This window comes from Panthera leo, chromosome C2 (assembly GCF_018350215.1).
Source record: "Panthera leo isolate Ple1 chromosome C2, P.leo_Ple1_pat1.1, whole genome shotgun sequence".
Lineage (NCBI taxonomy): Eukaryota > Metazoa > Chordata > Mammalia > Carnivora > Felidae > Panthera > Panthera leo.
In genome coordinates, this window is record NC_056687.1 from 111,590,642 (window position 1) to 111,609,379 (window position 18,738).

At 37.4% G+C, this 18,738-nt stretch overlaps 1 protein-coding gene across 13 annotated transcripts in view; it reads right to left on the reverse strand.

The window, feature by feature from the left end:
- MBNL1 (muscleblind like splicing regulator 1) overlaps positions 1 to 18,738 on the reverse strand; it is a 204,542-nt gene that overhangs the window by 42,466 nt on the left and 143,338 nt on the right. The window contains exon 1 of one of the 13 annotated variants that reach the window (XM_042903556.1): positions 3,080 to 3,103. The exons of the other annotated variants lie outside the window; for them this stretch is intronic. The gene's annotated coding sequence lies outside the window, so the exon portion shown is untranslated. Of the gene's footprint in view, positions 1 to 3,079; positions 3,104 to 18,738 lie in introns of those variants that run through there. 13 annotated transcript variants of the gene reach the window in all.

Here is an 18,738-nt window from a genome sequence, read left to right on the forward strand (position 1 = left end):
AAACCTACCACTTGGATCTACCATGGGTTTCTAACACACTGCACTGTCCATATCAATTTATAGTACATCTGGAATAAGTAATGAATTCACCCAAATGTATTATCAAAATGAGGTGTTAGGACACTTGAAAAAGTTTTGAAGCTTACAGGAAATTATTTTAATATTAGCCCTGATATTTCTAGATTGGAGTTTAAAAATCTAAAACTGCCAGGGTAATATTAAAATAAAGAATATCAAATAAAGAATATTAGCTCTTTGCAAATCTTCTGGTTAATTTTAACGAACCCAAAAGAATCATGAAGTTTGAACATCTATTTTTACTCATATTGAGTTCCAAAGAAATGAACTGGGAGGATTCAAGGCACACTGACTCTTCAGTTAAATACCTTTACAAGTATCTGATAACCAAATTAAATTACTACTAAGCTTTACAAGCCCATATATTAAGAAACTTACAGGTGAAAAGAAAAAAATTCCCACATATTCTCACTGTATATACAGATGGCTAAGTACAATGAAACACTGGTGAAAATATAGCCTGTTTAACCTTTCAAAGTCTTGTCTCCACTGCCCAAGAACTAAACAACAATAAGAAATAGACATATTTACCCTCCAAAAGATTTACAAAGTAAAATGGACAGACAAAATAAGTTGCTATAAAGTAAGAAATGTGAAAAAACCCTTCCTTTGGGGATGATTCTTCTCATTGGAAATACGTATAAAATTGGGGCGCCTGGTTGGCTCAGTTGGTTAAGCATCTGACTTTGACTCAGGTCACGGTCTCATGGTTCATGGGTTTGAGCCCCACATCGGGCTCTCCGCTGACAGCTCAGAGCCTGGAACCTCTTCAGATTCTGTGTCTCCCTCCCTTTCTGCCCCTCTGCTGCTCCCACTCTGTCGCTTGTCTCACTCTCAAAAATAAATAGACATTACAAAAAATTTTTAAAAAAGAAAATATATATTAAAGTCTATAATATGCAATACTGTGAGGGATTTGTTTCCTATCATTTCAATACTATCCTCATTTCACTCTTTCCGTATTATTTCAATATGTTGTCAAGTCTTTATAGTAACAGGTCTCATCAATTATTACCTTGACAACTTCTCTCACCAATAAATCTAATTGGAACTGTTTGTGAGTGTCAAAGCATTATTTAACTGCAGCCGTCAACCACCTTGCTGAGCCTTCTTTGATTTTTCTAAGAAAAATCCATTTACCATAATTTGATCTTCAACTGTACACTGACTCAGCATGCTTATGTTTGTGATAAAAATCTGTTACAACCCTAATTTGAATGACCTATTTCTGGCTTGTTTTGATTCAGGTTTTTAGGAGTAAGTTTCTGCACAGGGCTAATGTCATAGGATACTGCTTCATGTTTTAACAAGCTTTATGGAATAAAGCATCACTAATAATACTTTTTAAACCAGAAGGCAGTAGAGGACAGTAATTGATACCAAGGAACGTACAGTTCTCAAGACTTGGGGTAGAGGCCGAGGTCTCTTACACATCAGCAGTACGAATTGCACAAAAAACTTTCTTTAAGTCTCAGGCTTTTCATCCATTTCAAAATTGCTACATAAGCTACACCACAGGTTTATTATGAAGACCAGAGAAGATAACGCATACGTCATGCCCTTGGTACTGCATGGCACTCTGTGAGCTAGGTAAAGGTCAGGAGGTGCTATTGCCATCCGCACCCCCACACTTTTAACTGTATATCCAACAAAAGAAAAACAACGTATTGACATGAAGGTCATTTTTATAATATCTCTTCGTTATGCACATTGATATGTTCACAAAGGAACATTTATAGATCTATGACTTATTCTGTATGAAATCATGCTTGATTGAGATCACAAGTATATTATCAGCTTGAAAGCATTTACACAAAAAATAACTTTTACAAAAAAAAACCAAAACAAACAAACAAAAAACTACCCAAAAACACACTGAGTCACAAGACCGACCACAGAGAATGACTGGCCAACATAAATCAGTTCATGGATAACAAACACTTAATTGATTTCAGGGCTCTCCAGGTGAGGTGTTCTAGAGAAAACCCGCTTTTTCAGGACAAAGAACAGCTTGGCTCGAGGGGAAATTCTGGTTCTCAGTATCTCCAAGTCATATTTCTTACTAATATTGGATCTTTACAAGTGAAAATAAGCAGAGTTATCTTCACCCTGAGGATTTAGTTATTGTCAATTCACTCAGATCAGTTTCTATAGCTCCATAAAAAGCACAGAGGGAGCCCTGGGCCTTGAATCAGGCCTTGCCAATACTAACACTAATCTTCATAAACTCTTCATTTTGAGCGCCTCCCTTAACACAAACCACCCAGCCCCTTCTACCTCTAAACACAGCACAGATTGAAATAATGAAGGAGAGAAATCGTATGGGCTTTATATATATTCCATGTCAGTAGAGGTCAAACCTTTTAAAAGAAGCTCAGACCTGTGGTTTGCATTTTGGTATTTACTACATTCAGGAAAAATGTCATTCTATTGCATTTCTTACATATGCTACCTTTCTATGCACAGCTTGATTCGATTGCACTAAAACCTCACTTTCAAAAAGCTATGTTCCTAAGAGTCAACTGAGGATATTTTGTGAAAAAGTATGCAGACAAGCAAGCCTCTTCCAGAGTCTGTGGCAACAGACCTAGGGGGCCTAGGGATCTGCATTTTAATAGTATTCCAAGTTATTCTGATGTAGCAAAAACAAAAACAAAAATACCAAACAACAACAACAAAAACCACTACAAAACACAATTCTGCAAAGCCACATGAATTTTTCATTGACATGTGTGGAAAAAAAAACAGAGTAGTCTCTGCAATTGACATTAGATAAACTCAGCTTCCTAGAGAGTTCAAAACGTGTTTAATGCTGACTGGGCTGCTGCATAATTGTGGTTTGACAAATAAAAAGGTCAAGAAAAAGTTAGAATAAACATCCTCTTCTAGAGGATTGCCTAAAACTCTGGAGAACATCACCAGCATTTCTGGTGAAATGAATTTTTGGAGAAAGAAATCTTTCGTTAAGATTTAAGACAGGGAAAAAATGGGGGGGGGGTACCTGGGTGCCTCAGTCGGTTAAGTGACCAACTCTTGGTTTTGGCTCAGGTCGTGATCTTGTGGTTTGAGTTTGAGCCCTGCATCAGTCACTGTCAGCCGTCAGCACAGAGCTCACTTGGGATTCTCTTTCTCTCCCTCTCCCTCTGCCCCTCCCCTGCTTGTGCTCGCTCTCTCTCTCTCTCTCTCTCTCTCTCTCAAAATAAATAAAATAGACCTTAAAAAAATCTTTAATAAAGAGTTAAGGTAGGGGCATCTGAATGGCACAGTTGGTTAAGCATCTGACTCTTGACCTCAACTGGGGTCATGATGTCACAGTTGAAGAATTAGAGCCTCGCCTCAGGCTCTGTGCTGATAATACAAAGCCTACTTGGGATTCTGTCTCCTTCTCTCTGCCCCTCCTCAGCTTGTGCTCGCTCTCTCTCTCTCTCTCTCTCTCCTCCTAAATAAATAAATAAACTTTAAAATATTTTAAAAAAAGAATTAAGGTAAGTACACCATGGGTACCTCTCCAGATTCATCTGAGTTCCCAGCAACAGACCTCAATAAGTATTTACAAAAGAATGAATGAACACTTCTTAATAAATCCTTAAAGGTGAATTCTACTCTAACTCAATTCTGGGACAATGAAAATAACAGAATGAAAACTAACTCTAACACCAAACTGATTCTTAGCTGCACTAATTTAATGATGCTTTTATTCAGAGGCCAGTAATTTCAACACCCCATAAAGCTTGCCACAATAAAGGGACAAAAGGTAATAGAAGGTTTATAAGTTTCACCAGAGATGAAACAAGATTTGTGTAGAGATTCCATGTATTTAGTGTCTAAAATCTATACAGTGACAATACATTCTAAAAATCTAAGAACAGAAATTTAATCCGCATCTAGCCCTCACACATGCAAATTTTTATAAAGGAACTATATTCTAAGTCATCAAGAGATTTCACCTCAAGATACATTAAATTGGGCTGCTAGGATTAATGCCAACATATAAATATAAAGTAGATTTTATTCCATTTTGATTGCTCTATGCAGTTTCACCTATTGCCATATAATTGTACATTTTATCCAACATAGCTTGGTTCAAAGAGCAGAAGAGCAGCTTTGTTAATTACGTGCTGTGTGACCCTGTGGGAGTTAAATTCTCTGAGTGGCCATACCTTTCCGGTGGAATTGCAACAATACCATTGATTTCATTGGTGATACATAAGGATCGAGCAAGACGGTGGGCCAACTTCATACGTGGTTCCTGATTTAACAGGCTGTCAATAAATGTTAATTATTTTTCTCTCTTTTTTAAAGTTCTCAAGCTAATAACAAACAGCAGTTGCTTAATTTCGCACTGTCTCCATTAAAAGTACTAAAAAATAATGCAAATAGCACAACCCAGTGACAATGCCTGTCAATCATCAATAATACAATATTAGCCTGGCCCTTAATGATCATTCTATATTTGCCACATCCAGTACGGAAAAAAAGCCATTCTAATACATTTCTTACACTGTTACGTCCCTGTGGTTTGCTTTTGTTGACTACACGGACACTTTATTTTCAGTAAGCTGTCCAGCTGGCTAGCAGGCCACTTTATAGAGTCCATGCCATAAATACCTTAGACGCCGTTCAAAGAGGCTTTTTATAGGTTAACTAAACACAGATTTCAAAGACATCATTGTAATGCATATATGGTATATTTTAAGGGAACAGAGGAAGTTCAGTAAAATATCGATTCAGATTGAGTCCATTTTTCTCCAATAATTTTTCTACATCTTTAAATTAAAAGTAATCTTCCCAAAAAAGTTAAAAATTTCCCCTTGTAATCTTAAAAGCCTGTATGATGAGATCGATAATGATCATTCAAGAGATCAATTCCTCAAGTCTTTAATATCTGAAGTTATAAACTGTTCAATTGTGAATTTAAGGATTTTCTCACTAGCTTTTGAAATAGGCACAATTTTGTGATTAATAACAAAGAAAGCCTATGTTTAGATTAACTGTGTGAGCTTCAAAATAAGTGCCTGATTAAACATTAGAGTTTAATAATATGTGCACTTTTAAATAATTAATAGTATGAGCATATATGGTACATACCTAAACTGATATGAATGTATATATACTATATGCTGCATATATTGAGATATAAAAATAGAATGGAAGAATAAATATAAAATTGAATGAAACTACAGATGGCAATTCAAATATGAGAAAACTATCAGCTATTTTTAATATTTAAGAAGTAGCTAACAACAAAAAAATGAAACATCTTACTTAAAAGCTGGCTAAACTTAAAACAAAAAAATCAAAATTCTATTTGAAAACTAGAACTAATTTTCTATTTTTAACTATACTTCTTCAATCTAAAATAAAAGGAATACTGTGATTTATGAGGTCAGAATGTAAAAAGACATCTTTTAAGCTGCCAAACGGTAACTATGTGGTAGAATTAAAATTATTGGGTCATATTTGGGTAGACTCTGGAAATAAAGGGGCAATGAAAAAATTATAGGAGTACCAGCTAATACACATAAGTCTTTTTCCAAATTTCACTGGAAATACTATTGGTTTCCAGGAAAAACTGTTCAAACTGTAACCATTTATTTCAATTGTTAAAACAAAATCAGTATTTCCTTTGGACAAACGATTTTTACCAATGTATCTGAAGCACTTTCCAGAGATATTCATTGCTCAGATATTGGCCAGAAACTCTGGCAAAGGAATTTGGTAGCTTCCTATTGAAAATTTTTACTGTTTTTTTTTTTTTTTTTTCAGTTAAGATGATACAAATATCTCACAAAAATTTTGCCAAAGGAGAAAAAATTGGCAGTCAAGAAATATCATTTCATGCATTTCCAAAAATGTTTCTTATGATTCTACCATGCTAATTTGTAATTATCAATCCTAATGCAAGGTGAATAAATTTACATATATAATATTTATTTTAAAATTACAAGCCTCTGATGGTAGGAAATTTATGGCAGTTTATTTATTTTCAATATTTATTTATTTTGGAAAGAGAGAGAGAGCACACACAAGCAGGGGAGAGGCAGAGAGAGGGGGAGAATCCCAAACAGGCTCCATGCTGTTAGCACAGAGCCCCATGTGGGGGCCTTGATCCCACAACCATGAGATCATGACCTGATCTGAAATCAAGAGTCAGATACTTAACCAACTGAGCCACCCAAGCGCCTGTACGTCAGTTTACAACATGATTAAGTTTTGAGAGAAAATTATACACACACACACACATGCATGTACACCCATATACACTGTTTTGTTTTCATTTAGGTGAATATGAGTTTAACTCTAGAAATGAATTTACTGGCTTGAAAATATTGAAAATAAGATAACTGTACTTAACACACAGGTATGTTGTGTTGGTCTTGGATGTATGTTTCCTTACAATCTACTTGCCTCCATAAAGGACTTGCTCTAGCTTACAGGAACAAATACAGAAACAAATACATCCTAAAAGGAATCTCAAGGTCTCCAAATCTCAGCACTATTGACATTTTGGATCATATAGGCTTTGTTGTGGAGCTGTTCTGTACATTGTAGGATGCTTAGCAGCATGCCTGGCTTGCTAGATGCCTGTCACACTCCCGTCCTCAGTTATGACAATGAAAATGGTCTCTAAATACTGCCAATGTTCCTGGGGGGTGAGGGAAAGGCAAAATCATCTCCAGTAAAAAGTCAACCACTGTTTTATACCTAATGGAATTTAATGGGGGCTATATTAGTCTGCTTTGGCTGTAACAACAAAATACCATAGATCAACTGAATTAAACAAGAGGAATTTATTTTCTCACAGTTTCTTGTAAGAGTGCTTTCTGGCTTGCAGACAGCTATCGTCTTGCTATTCTAATCGTACAGCCTTTCCTTGATGCACGCACAAGAAGAGAAAGTTTGTTCCCTGGCATCTCTTACAAGGACATTAATCCTATCAGATCAGAGTCCCACTCTTCTGACTTTAACCTTAATTATTTCCTTAGAAGCCCCATCTTCAAATATAGCCACAGGGGAAACAGAGCTTCAACATAAGAATTTTAAGGGGGCACAAACATTCAGTCCAGAAAAGGAACACACATAATTAAAACTGCCAACCCAAAGCTATTTGTAATTAGCTTTAAATATCTTCATACTTACATGTAAGTGTCTGGAAGCTTTCTCAAACATAAGATAATAGATTTTTACTATAAAACTGGACTCAAAAAGAGTGGGTGGCTGACCAGTTATTCCTTCTAATTTTGCCAAATTCTAATAGCTGCAGCTTCTAAAAATTCTCAAGGTATGAATATGTGAATTTCAGTGTTTATTTGTCTTTTATTTGAAATGGAAGCAAATACAGACTGTGGTATACAAAAAAAAAAGTAAATAATTATATTCCAAAATCATACTAATAGTGTCATTCACCTGTTAACTACAATACCAGATATGCTGACGTATATTTTTTAAAGTTTTACTTCCCTACAGAAAGTCCTTTCAGGATAAATGAAAGTGAGACATATATCCCTTACTTTGAAAAAGAAGCTACTGAGGAAGATAGATTAAGTAGCCAGATAACTCAGAAAAATAATTAACAATTTCTGACCACCACCTGAATTCTGGTGGACCCAGTGCTTAATGTTGTTTTTAGTCCTATGCAAATGTATACACATGTATGTAAATCATTATGTATATACACACACATATATACTCACTGCAATTATGTACCTATTTCTAAGAGCAGCATATGTATTACAAACTGGCAATTCTGCTCTTGTTGCAAATTTAAGAAACATAGAATATTAGATTTAAAATTTGTATTTCATGTTTTACTTGGAAAAACACATAAGGACTTTTAAATTTTTTTTTAAAGTTTATTTATTTTTGAGACAGGGAGAGACAGAGCATGAACAGGGGTGGGTCAGAGAGAGGGAGACACAGAATCTGAAACAGGTTCCAGGCTCTGAGCTGTCAGCACAGAGCCCGACGCGGGGCTAGAACTCACGGACCGTGAGATCATGACCTGAGCCGAAGTCAGCCGCTTAACCGACTGAGCCACCCAGGCGCCCCCACATAAGGACTTTTAGAAAGTGACAGAATAAAACCTAAAGGGACACTTAACTATCATTTGTATAAATTCCTAATGTAGTCGAAAGGATATTTTCATTGTTTTTCTTAGAATGTCTCCATGAAGATTTTTACTGATTTTATGTTATTGTTTTATTGTGTTGTGTTTCATAGAGAGTATACTATACTATATTATAAACACACATAGTATATATACTCTTAATAAACCAATATTATGTTTTACTATATTTAAGTAGTATATTTTAAATAGTAAATATATAATATTCACATATTAACAGTAATTTTCCTATTCACTTTTTATTCTCAAATATTATCATGCTTTAATCCAGAAAACAAAATGGGATTTTTTTTCACCCTGTATCTATTTCAGATTTTATCATGTGGAAAGGCAAGAAAATATTCTTAAGCCAAACACTATTTCTCCTGTTTGAATTTCCTCATTGGACTTTCAAGTAACACCAGGAACAAATGCTTAGAATTCTCAGAGAACATGAAAAAAGGAGTCAATTCTCCCTTTATTTTCCTAGGTATTTAATCAGTAGTCTTCTAAACTTAACATGAAGTAAACAGCACAACACTAATCAATATTTGAAGCTTAACTTTCTACATTCATCCAATCAACATAAGGCCAAATGCTTTGAGCTCAGGTCAACACAAGAGCTGGGAAAAATTTCTCTTATCAGTGAGAGAGAAAAACAGAAATTTATGCATGTATTTTTACTGAAATATTCTCAATTTCTTTTAAGTTATTTTACCCCATATACAACATATTTTCAAATGAAACACAACAGAAAGCCAACTTAAATTTTTCCCTTTTTTTTTTAATTGTTTTTTTTTTTTAACATTTTATTTATTTTTGAGACAGGGAGAGACAGAGCATGAACAGGGGAGGGTCAGAGAGAGGGAGACATAGAATCTGAAACAGGCTCCAGGCTCTGAGCCGTCAGCACAGAGCCCGACGCGGGGCTCGAACTCATGGACCGTGAGATCATGACCTGGGCCGAAGTCGGCCGCTTAACCGACTGAGCCACCCAGGCGCCCCAAATTTTTCCCTTTCTTGATCCCAGTGAAAGCTCATGTTCACATACACACTGACTGTGGCTTAACAACGTTTGAGACTGCCAGAACAAGAAAGAAAGAAAAATACAAACACAGGTACATACACAATCTATTGAGTTTAAATCTGTCATTTTGCCATGGCCTCAAAGAACGTGAAAGAATGTTAACAGACTGTTTCACTTGTGTTAAACACCTTTTCATCAAAGTCTAATGTGAACTCAAAGCAGCAATTTTAGGTTAGACACTTCTAGCTCATGTTCAGAGGGTGTGCTAGGCACTACTTCATAGAACATTCCTAAGTGTGATGCTGAAGATGCCTGGACATTAAAACCAATAGTGACATTTACAATATCCCAAAATATCCTGAATGCTGACGCAAACTCCGTGCACTCTAACTCAAACATCGGGATACTATGACTTTTTTCCCAGAGAACTTACGAGCTTTAATTGCACAACTCCCATTAATCATCTTGAAAACGGCCTAACTGAAACTCTACACATCTAGAGAAGTATTACGTAATGCCTAGGAGCCAGAGGAGGCAGAAAAGGGGAAAAAGGAAACAAAATCACACACATTCTTGTTACAAAAACACCACTCCTTTCTCCAAGCAGCTTTTGTCAGTGAGAGATCACGTATACGTACAACAGTGACAGCAACAGTATGACGAGCACACAGTGTTAGCAGATAGTCCTCTGGAGAAACTTCAGCCTCCCCAGTGAGGGCCCACAAAGATCTCATGTGAAGAAATGCTTACGGCAGCATGCCAGAAGAAGAAATGGGCTCACTTCTTCATTCTACCCGGGGCCTCCTCCACCTCACAGACTCCCACAAAAGTGTGTAACTTACTGCATGAAGTGCTATGAAGGGTTTAATTGGCACCTACTGTCTCCACCTATTCCACGGTCTTCCTGCGTTCCCAACATGGGTCTGGCCAACCTCCCTGAGTCAAACCAGAGTCTCCATGACCTTGTGAAAGCCCAGTGACATTTGGTAGGTGCCAGCATCATTAAACAGTCCAACATATCTTGGCTGCTTTTTTATGGCATCATAAAATTGGAAATGCCAGATCACTATGTTTCTATTATTTTTTCAATTGCTTCATTATTTTCTCCGTGCAGCAACTGTCAGACTTCTAAACTATTTGTAGCAGAAACACTTCTGAAGTTTTACAGCCTCCAAATCAGACACTCTCCAATCTTGGCTGATAATTAAAAACTCTAGCATTTACATAATAAAATTTAGTGCTCTATTTGTAGTGCATGCCTTTCAATTGAGAAACATAAAATGTTTTACAAATAGTACCCAATTCATCATACCATTGTTATGTGGATTACAACATGACAGTATGTATTTATTACATTTCTACGGACTTCCTGAGGGTTAAAAAAAAGGTAAATTTCTTAGGTCAAATGCCTAGACTTTTTCCTTAACAATCTGTTGGAAAACTTGTCTGAGCAGTCCTTTATAGACCTATTCCAGTTCCTGGTACACTGGCAAAGCAGAAGTTCCCATCTTTAAATACCCCTCCAAAGGTGTGTGGGTTGGGGGGGCGGTTCCTTGTCCAAGGGCACATAACTAGACGGAGGCAGTCTAACCACAGAGTTGGCACTCTTCACCACTATGCTGGAAGTATGCTTTCATACTGATGACCACTTTGACACGCTCAAGTACGTACGTATGTGCGTATGTATGTTTTTCGAATCACGCTGACACTAAAACATAGATGACTCTAACCAGAATAAGTCAGAACTGAAGGAATGCTTCAAACCCCTTTGAGTTCTACAAAGGAAAAGTTGTTTCACAGTATAAACCACTAATTTCTGAGAAGACGAATCCATGCAGTATTTCCAACGTGTAATGGAAACCAGGAGATTCCCTTATAAATTTCAGTTCATCTGTCATTCATTTTTTTTTTTCTCCCTCAGCAGGACTTACAGAATCAATAGTAGTAAACAACTGAACACCAAACAAGTTAAAATTTTACTTCACGCTATCCACTTCATTTAGACACCTAGAGAGGCAAGAGATTCTTGGATTATCTATGGAGTCCCCTGATGGGTCTCTGTGATTTGGATACATCGCAAATGGATATTTGGGTATATCAATGGATATACCAATGGATATTGGATATATCACAAATAAAGAAAAGGTGATTTCAATAAATTTTTAGTGTTTATTTTTTTGAGAGGAGAGAGAGAGAGAGAGCACATGCGAGAGCAGGGGACGGGCAGAGAGAGAGGGAGACACAGAATCCAAAGCAGGCTCCAGGCTCTGAGCTGTCAGCACACAGCCTGACATGGGGCTCGAATTCACAGACTGCAAGATCATGACCTGAGCCAAAGTCAGACACTTTACCAACCAAGCCACCCAGGTGACCCGAAAAGGTGATTTTAAATTTATTTTTTAACCTTTATTTATTTTTGAGACAGAGAGAGACAGAGCATGAACGGGGGAGGGTCAGAGAGAGGGAGACACAGAATCTGAAACAGGCTCCAGGCTCTGAGCTATCAGCACAGAGCCCGACGCGGGGCTGGAACCCACAGACCGCGAGATCACGACCTGAGCTGAAGTCGGACACTTAACCGACTGAGCCACCCAGGCGGCCCAACAAAAAGGTGATTTTATATATAGAAAAAAGGTATATATTCTTTATATACATATAAACATGTATAAATACATATTAATATAAATGCATAAATGTATATTTATACAAACATAAATGTATAAACATGTAAATACATATTTACATAATATGCATAAATATATATATTTATATATACACATATATACATAAATATATATATTTACATATACACACATATAAATGTATATTTATATAAATATACCTTTAAATATATAAATGTATATTTAAACATATATAGCTGTACACATATATTTTTATATATATAAATTATTTACATATATATAAAATGAAAAACATAAGTGATATTGAAAGGATGGCAGGTTTTAAGGGGCAAGTCTTCTTATTCAGCAGTATAACAGAAACTAAAGGAAATCAAAGAGGCAAAACATTTTGGTGAAGTCAGCTCAAGAATAACAACAACACTACCTTGTATTTATGAGGCATTTGCTGTATTTGTACTTTCTAGATATACGTGCCTACAAATATATTTTTACATATCTAAAATAAGCTATGTAAAAATATGTAAATATATTTTTACATATCTAAAATATTTATTAGCTATGATAAACTTTAAAGAATAATATCACGCGATATTTTCAAAGTCCCATTTCAACATTTCCTTTGCAAATCTTTCATCCATGTCCACTAGTTGGGAGAGTATATACTACGCATATGAGGAGTGCTTAAATAATTCTCTCAACTGTAACAGATGTCCAAAATTTTGTTTGTCAATTACATGCAGAAATTATTGCACTATACTGTTTTCTAATCTTTCAGAGATGTCATTGTCTTTGCCAAATATCAGACACCTTTTCTCTCCCCAGTTTTTCATTCAGACTCCTCTGTAACCTCTGGGATTCCCTAACTGAAAATGAATGCTGTCGTTTGCTGACCTCACAGATTTGGTTTCAAGTCCAGCGATTAAATGCTATTTCTTCACATAAACAACAATGACAGAGCAACGAAGAAAAGGTGAGGCGACAAAGGTCCTTACCACTGCTGACCACTGTCTCCTTCAGACAGATCAACTTTGTACTTGAACAAAATGTGCTCAATGACACTGGCTCTGTTCCTGTGGGTGAAGCACACCCCTCCCCCCACGTCCCCATGACAATTTGCTAAAATTGTGCACAGCCATCAGCCCTCTCTCAGACTTCAGGCTGCAGCGAGGAGAAAGACAATTGGCTCACGAGCCCAAAACACATCTCTATTGGATGCTGACTGCAGCAGCATAGGCAGGAAGGGCGAAAAAAAAATCTTGAATAAAAAAAGCAGTATCACCACACAGGTGATCTGAGCCTGTCTTCTTCTATCACCCTACTTCTACCCCCACCGAATTCCACTGGCTTTCTAAGGCAGGTCCCCAAATATCTACAAAGAAACGGCACTCAACAAAAGTTCCTTAAAAATTGCCACTGGGGATAAAATGGGAGAGAATTATGAGAAAGAATTTTGAGAGGGAATTCATGTTCTAGTATCCTTTGGTAGCTTTGTGAGAACGGATCCATGTTACCAATAAACAAACAAGTGAAAAGAGATGTCTGGGAACTATGGAACTCTTACAAACGTCTATAAGATGACTCTTTAAGACAGAAGGGTACTGAAGTCATCACTTAAACGCAGGCCCTTGAAAAAGCTTAATCATCACAAGGTTGCTCTGTTTTAAAAGGCGATCGGAGGCTGCAAAGCGTATTCTTAAGTGTTTATTTAAGATGCAAAGTATGGAGATGTTGGGCCTCCCAGGAATGTCAGCCATGGCAACACTGGTTTTTAATAAGCCAGAATGTGAACCTAAGAGGGAAAAGCACAGGCTGCTGTCACATGATGTTTTTCTCTTGCTATCATATCAACAACATTTAGGCCGAAAGCCCAGATCTGCTAAACTCCAGGCTTGGGTGCAGTGGAGTGGGTAAAGCAACGAATGCACGGATTTTACGCACCACCCCTGGCTAAAGCAAGTGGTGGTTGGTAGCAATGGTTGTTTACCTTCCTTGGCACTTCGTACATGCCTCTCTCCTAACAGCATCACACGGCTTTACTGTGCATTTTTACACACCTTCTTCCCATGCCCACTGCCTCCAGAAGGCAATGTCCTGACTCAACCTTGTGCTCACCAGCTAGGCCAGGCCAATAAGCCCAACAACTGTTTGCCAAGTGAATGAGTCCTGCCTATATTTCAGAATAGAAGATAATCTGTCCAATAACGTTCTCAAAGATTTCTTCTGCATCTTCTCCAGGACCTCTCTCAACTCACAAACTACAGTCCCATTTTCTCTTCATCAATTTATATTTCCCTTTTTCCCTAGTCTCCTCCCATCTGTTCCTTTTTCAGGTAACTTCTTACTACCGTTACCAAACCACATCTTTGTACTCTGCTCCCACCCAGATAAGATATTGCACTTGTTGGATTTATCTTTGTCCTTAGCTCGTTAGGCATAAGCTTCTCATCTACAGGCCTTAGAGATCTGCACACAGGAAATGTCCCAGGACTTGACATAAAAAAAGCAATTGAGCCCCGGCTCAATGGTTAACATCACATGAGCTGGAAATCACAGAGTTGTTTGTTCAAATGTCAACTTTGATATTTATTAGCAGTGAGATTTTGCATTAACTATTCAACCTCACTAAACCTCAACTTCCTCTTCTATAAAAATGAAGATAAGAATACCATCCTAGGCATGTTGTAAGTATTAAAGGAGAGAATGTACACAAGGGCCTCGACTATGTTCTGGTACTCAGGAAATAGAAATTACTTTCTCACTCTCCTAGCACGTTCTTTACAACCTTGCAGCCCCTGCTTCCTGTTATTCAGCCCATATCTCTGGACACGCTCGAAAACATCCTTTCTCTTCCCTCAACCTCCTCTTTTCCATACTCCGTCAGCTCACCATCGAGACAGAATCTCTTCTAAAGAACTCACACTAAGCCTCTCACGGCTGAAGATGGCAAATGTATAGTCCAGCCCAAAAACATCCAGGGGAGCCAGGGAGACCTGGATTCACTGGACCTCCCCACCCACTAGCTATGTGACCTCATGCAGGTACTCAACTTCCCGCCCAAACAGCGCCTTCATGTGTGAAACTGTATCCAACTAACATAACTCCTGGGTGGTTATGAGAAAGCTTTCCCAATGCCCAAGGTAAGATTCAACTACTGCTCATTTCTCTTACCATTAGGAGACTGGGCATCTGCATTTTAAAAGGAGTAGATAATAACAGCGAATCATTTTCCTAAGTTAAATTTAATTATGAGAGGTGACCCTTTCAAATGTCACTTCCTGGGGACATTTTCTCTCTCACTGTCCTTTCCTTCCTCCTCTTTACTTTCCTGCCAGATAGAATAAACTCAGTGTAGTGAATTCAGCACCTGTCAAATTGTATTACAGGTAATTTCTACAAGTCTGTTTACCCCTTTAGATTAAGAACTTGTTAAAGACAGGGCTAAATCTAACTTAGCAACCTAAGCATTTTTAGTAAATGTTTGTAGAATGAATAAGCAATTTAAGACACGGGAGGGCATTTTCGATGTCCCAGCTATCATCTCACTGCGACAATACTGTAAGGCCTAGGCCATTGGTCCTCAATCATGGCTGCACGTTATAAATAATAAATTTCTATACCCAGCATCCATCCCCAGAAATTCTGACTTAATTGATCTTGGCTGGATCCCAGGCAAGCTCTCAGATGATTCTAATGATTGCTACTCTCAGGACCATTGGTTAGTCTATATATACCAATCTGCATTCTCATATACACATCAATTACAACCTTTTCCATAGTTCTTGTAAAACCGGTATTGGCCAATAACTCCAGGACAACTGCTAATGTTATCTGACTATTCCTTAATTGACATTTCTGTCTCTAGACTGTTTTCTTCACAGCTCCTTTCCTATTCAGTGGTAGAAAGGACAAGGGACTGCACCAAAGGAGCTGCTGTCTTTTGTTCCCTTGGGCATAGGGTCGTAGGACGATGCCTCAAACCAGCACCACCTGTTTCTGAACACCTTGTTCACAGGAAGCAAAGAGCTCATAAGAAAAAGAGGCTCAAAGGGATCCACATCATCAATGTAACCATGAGAGCAGCCCTTAAGTATTATTCTCAACATTGATGGTACACTAAGGAAAGAGTGTACCAAAGATATTGATTGCATGGTCCTAGACATTTCCTTTCATTCTCATCCTTTGGAGGCTAGAGGTCTTAGGCGGCTCCTATGTTATCTGGACAGTATCGCTTTTGTGACTCAATTATAAGTCGCCTATGCTAAAGTTAAAGTTTTTATAGCTGCAGTAAAGGTTTATGAAGGTAAACTAGTATGTCATAAATTTTCAAATAAGAAGATAAGAGGTCTCCACAGGATTACTGCATTTTGCTTTGGAAGACCATTACAATGGATAGAATCCTTTCTCTAAGGGTGACCTCCTCTGTGTCCTATTCAGGGGTAATTCAGGGGTCTGTTGTTAACTTTCATAATAATACCCATCATTTACCCTCAAGGCAATCCCAAAAGTGATTCTTCTTAGCCTCCTATGACAAATGAGGAAACGGAAGCTCTCAGAGGTTAAATATCCCATGTAAGGCCCCACCAATGTGAAGTGGTGAAGTTAGGAAGTACTAGACGCGTCAGAGTTAGCATGCATCCGCCCAATGGGTAGGCGGGATGTAGACAATCTAGGGCCTGGGGGCAACTTTAATTTGTTGTTGCTGTTTGCCTGCAGATACAACACATGATTTTACTATAATCCAGGGATAGAAACTGGAAATTAATATGTGCTGCCCCCATTAGAAATTATCAAAAGTTAAACAGAAGGGTTTGTGTTTCTTGCAAACATAACAGAGCATAGAAGGACTATGAAATTGTTCTAAAAGAACTAGATTTATATCTTGATAAGAAATATAGTTCATGTTCACAGACACACATATGTGGACACAAATGAAAGGGAAAGCAGAAAAGAAGAACTGATCATTGTCACCTAATCAAACTGAAGAGTAAGCTAGAAGATAGGAAATGAATGGAGAAGGAAGGAAGGAAGGAAGGAAGGAAGGAAGGAAGGAAGGAAGGGCAAGCTGTTGCCTTGTCAAGTGTTATCAAAGTGTTACTTTGAATATACTTCATATTAAATCTTAATATCTTCTAGAATAACTCATTTAAACATTTATTCACCATCTATTTGCTGACAGCTCTCATATGTTCCATGCTATGGGCCAGCGGAGACAATAAATGAATCAGACATATTCCATGAAGGGACATAAGACATGTATGTAAACAACTAGGTAAGGATAGAAGGCAGAAAGGGTGATAAGGAACATTCAGATAAAGAGTTCTCATAACTTGAGGGAAAAAAAAGACAATGCTTCCATTTAGAAGAATCAGATAACAGCTTTGAAGAACAGGTGGAACTTAAACATGAAGCATTAGAAAAGATATCCAGGTAGAGGAAATAGTCTGAAGCATCAATGACAAATAATACATGCATTATCAAGTGAGAAATAAGTATGAAAAGTAGTCTGACTCTAGTTTGAGGACAGTTTTTAAAACTGAGTTACAGATTGTCTACTTCCTTTTACGGGCCAAGCAGAGCCACTGACGGGCCAGGGGTATCATCAGCGCATCAGCAAAGCTGTACTTCATGAATCCATCAGACAGGAGTCCAAGGGCTCCTGAAGTGGCCGAGGAGGGGACACCAATTAAGTAATTATTTTGACAGTCCAGGCAAGACTTGACACAGAACTGACCATTCTCCAGATAATCTCCCAGACTCATTTTTTTTCACAATCTCCCACCCCACTCCTATTCTAATGCGTGCCAACTCCCCCCCACCCCCTCCCAGCCACAGTAAACTGAACTGAGTTCAGTGACTGTCACAGGACATCACTTTGACCATGCAGATTCAGCTATTAAAATACTCTGCCCTTCCAGGTTTTTTTGGACTGGCTAACTTCTAGTTATAGAGTTAAGAGTCTCCAGTTAATGTCACTTCCTTCAGGAAATGTTTCTTTTTTCTTTATTTATTTTTATTTTTTTTAATTTTTTTTGCTTTTTTCTTTTTTAACTTCATCTTTGTTTAATGTTCTGGCTGATTCCACAGCATTCATTACACTTTATCACAATTAAATGTCAGCTGCCTCTTTCCTTCACCAGACCAGGCTCAATGAAGGTAAAACCAAGACTTTATCTTCCAAGTTGCATTCCCAAAATAAGAATACCTAGAATAGTGTCAGGCTCATAATAGGTGTTAAGTCAGATAGGAGTCTTACAAAGCAAAATATATATTACATAATATACATACAATACATGCTTAATAGACATAATATAAATACATGTAACATACCTTATCTATATGTCTAACTTCCAAACACAGCTAGAACAGTGCTTTTTTCAACATCTGGTAATGTTTTGAAAATTGCTTATTGACCAACTGCCAAATCAAGCTTTCTTATTTTACAATTTCTTGCAGCTTAATAGCAAATTTCTGGTTCAATCATTAGCCCATCATTCTGTTTCACTGTTTTGTTGTACCAAGATAAAAACTGGACTCCACACTACAATCACATCAGGAAAGAGTAAACAGTAATTACTCAGATTGGAAAGGTCACGTAGAAGTGTCAATTTGGTAGGTAGCTTGACGAAAATTCTGAAGCACTGCTCAAGAGATACACCAATAAAATGAAACTACATTTTTTTTCCCTGTTATAGTATTTCTTGTTGGAATAACCATTTTACATTTTTCCTGATTTTGTAAGAAACAAAGCAACAAAAAACAAAGTTCACGTTTGCCTCATTTTATTCTCCCAGTAGCTGATATTGATAACTTTAATGTAGGTTTTCTGAATGTGCCATATTCATCTTTAATATTTTAAAATAACAATCATGCTACCCACTCTAAGAGAA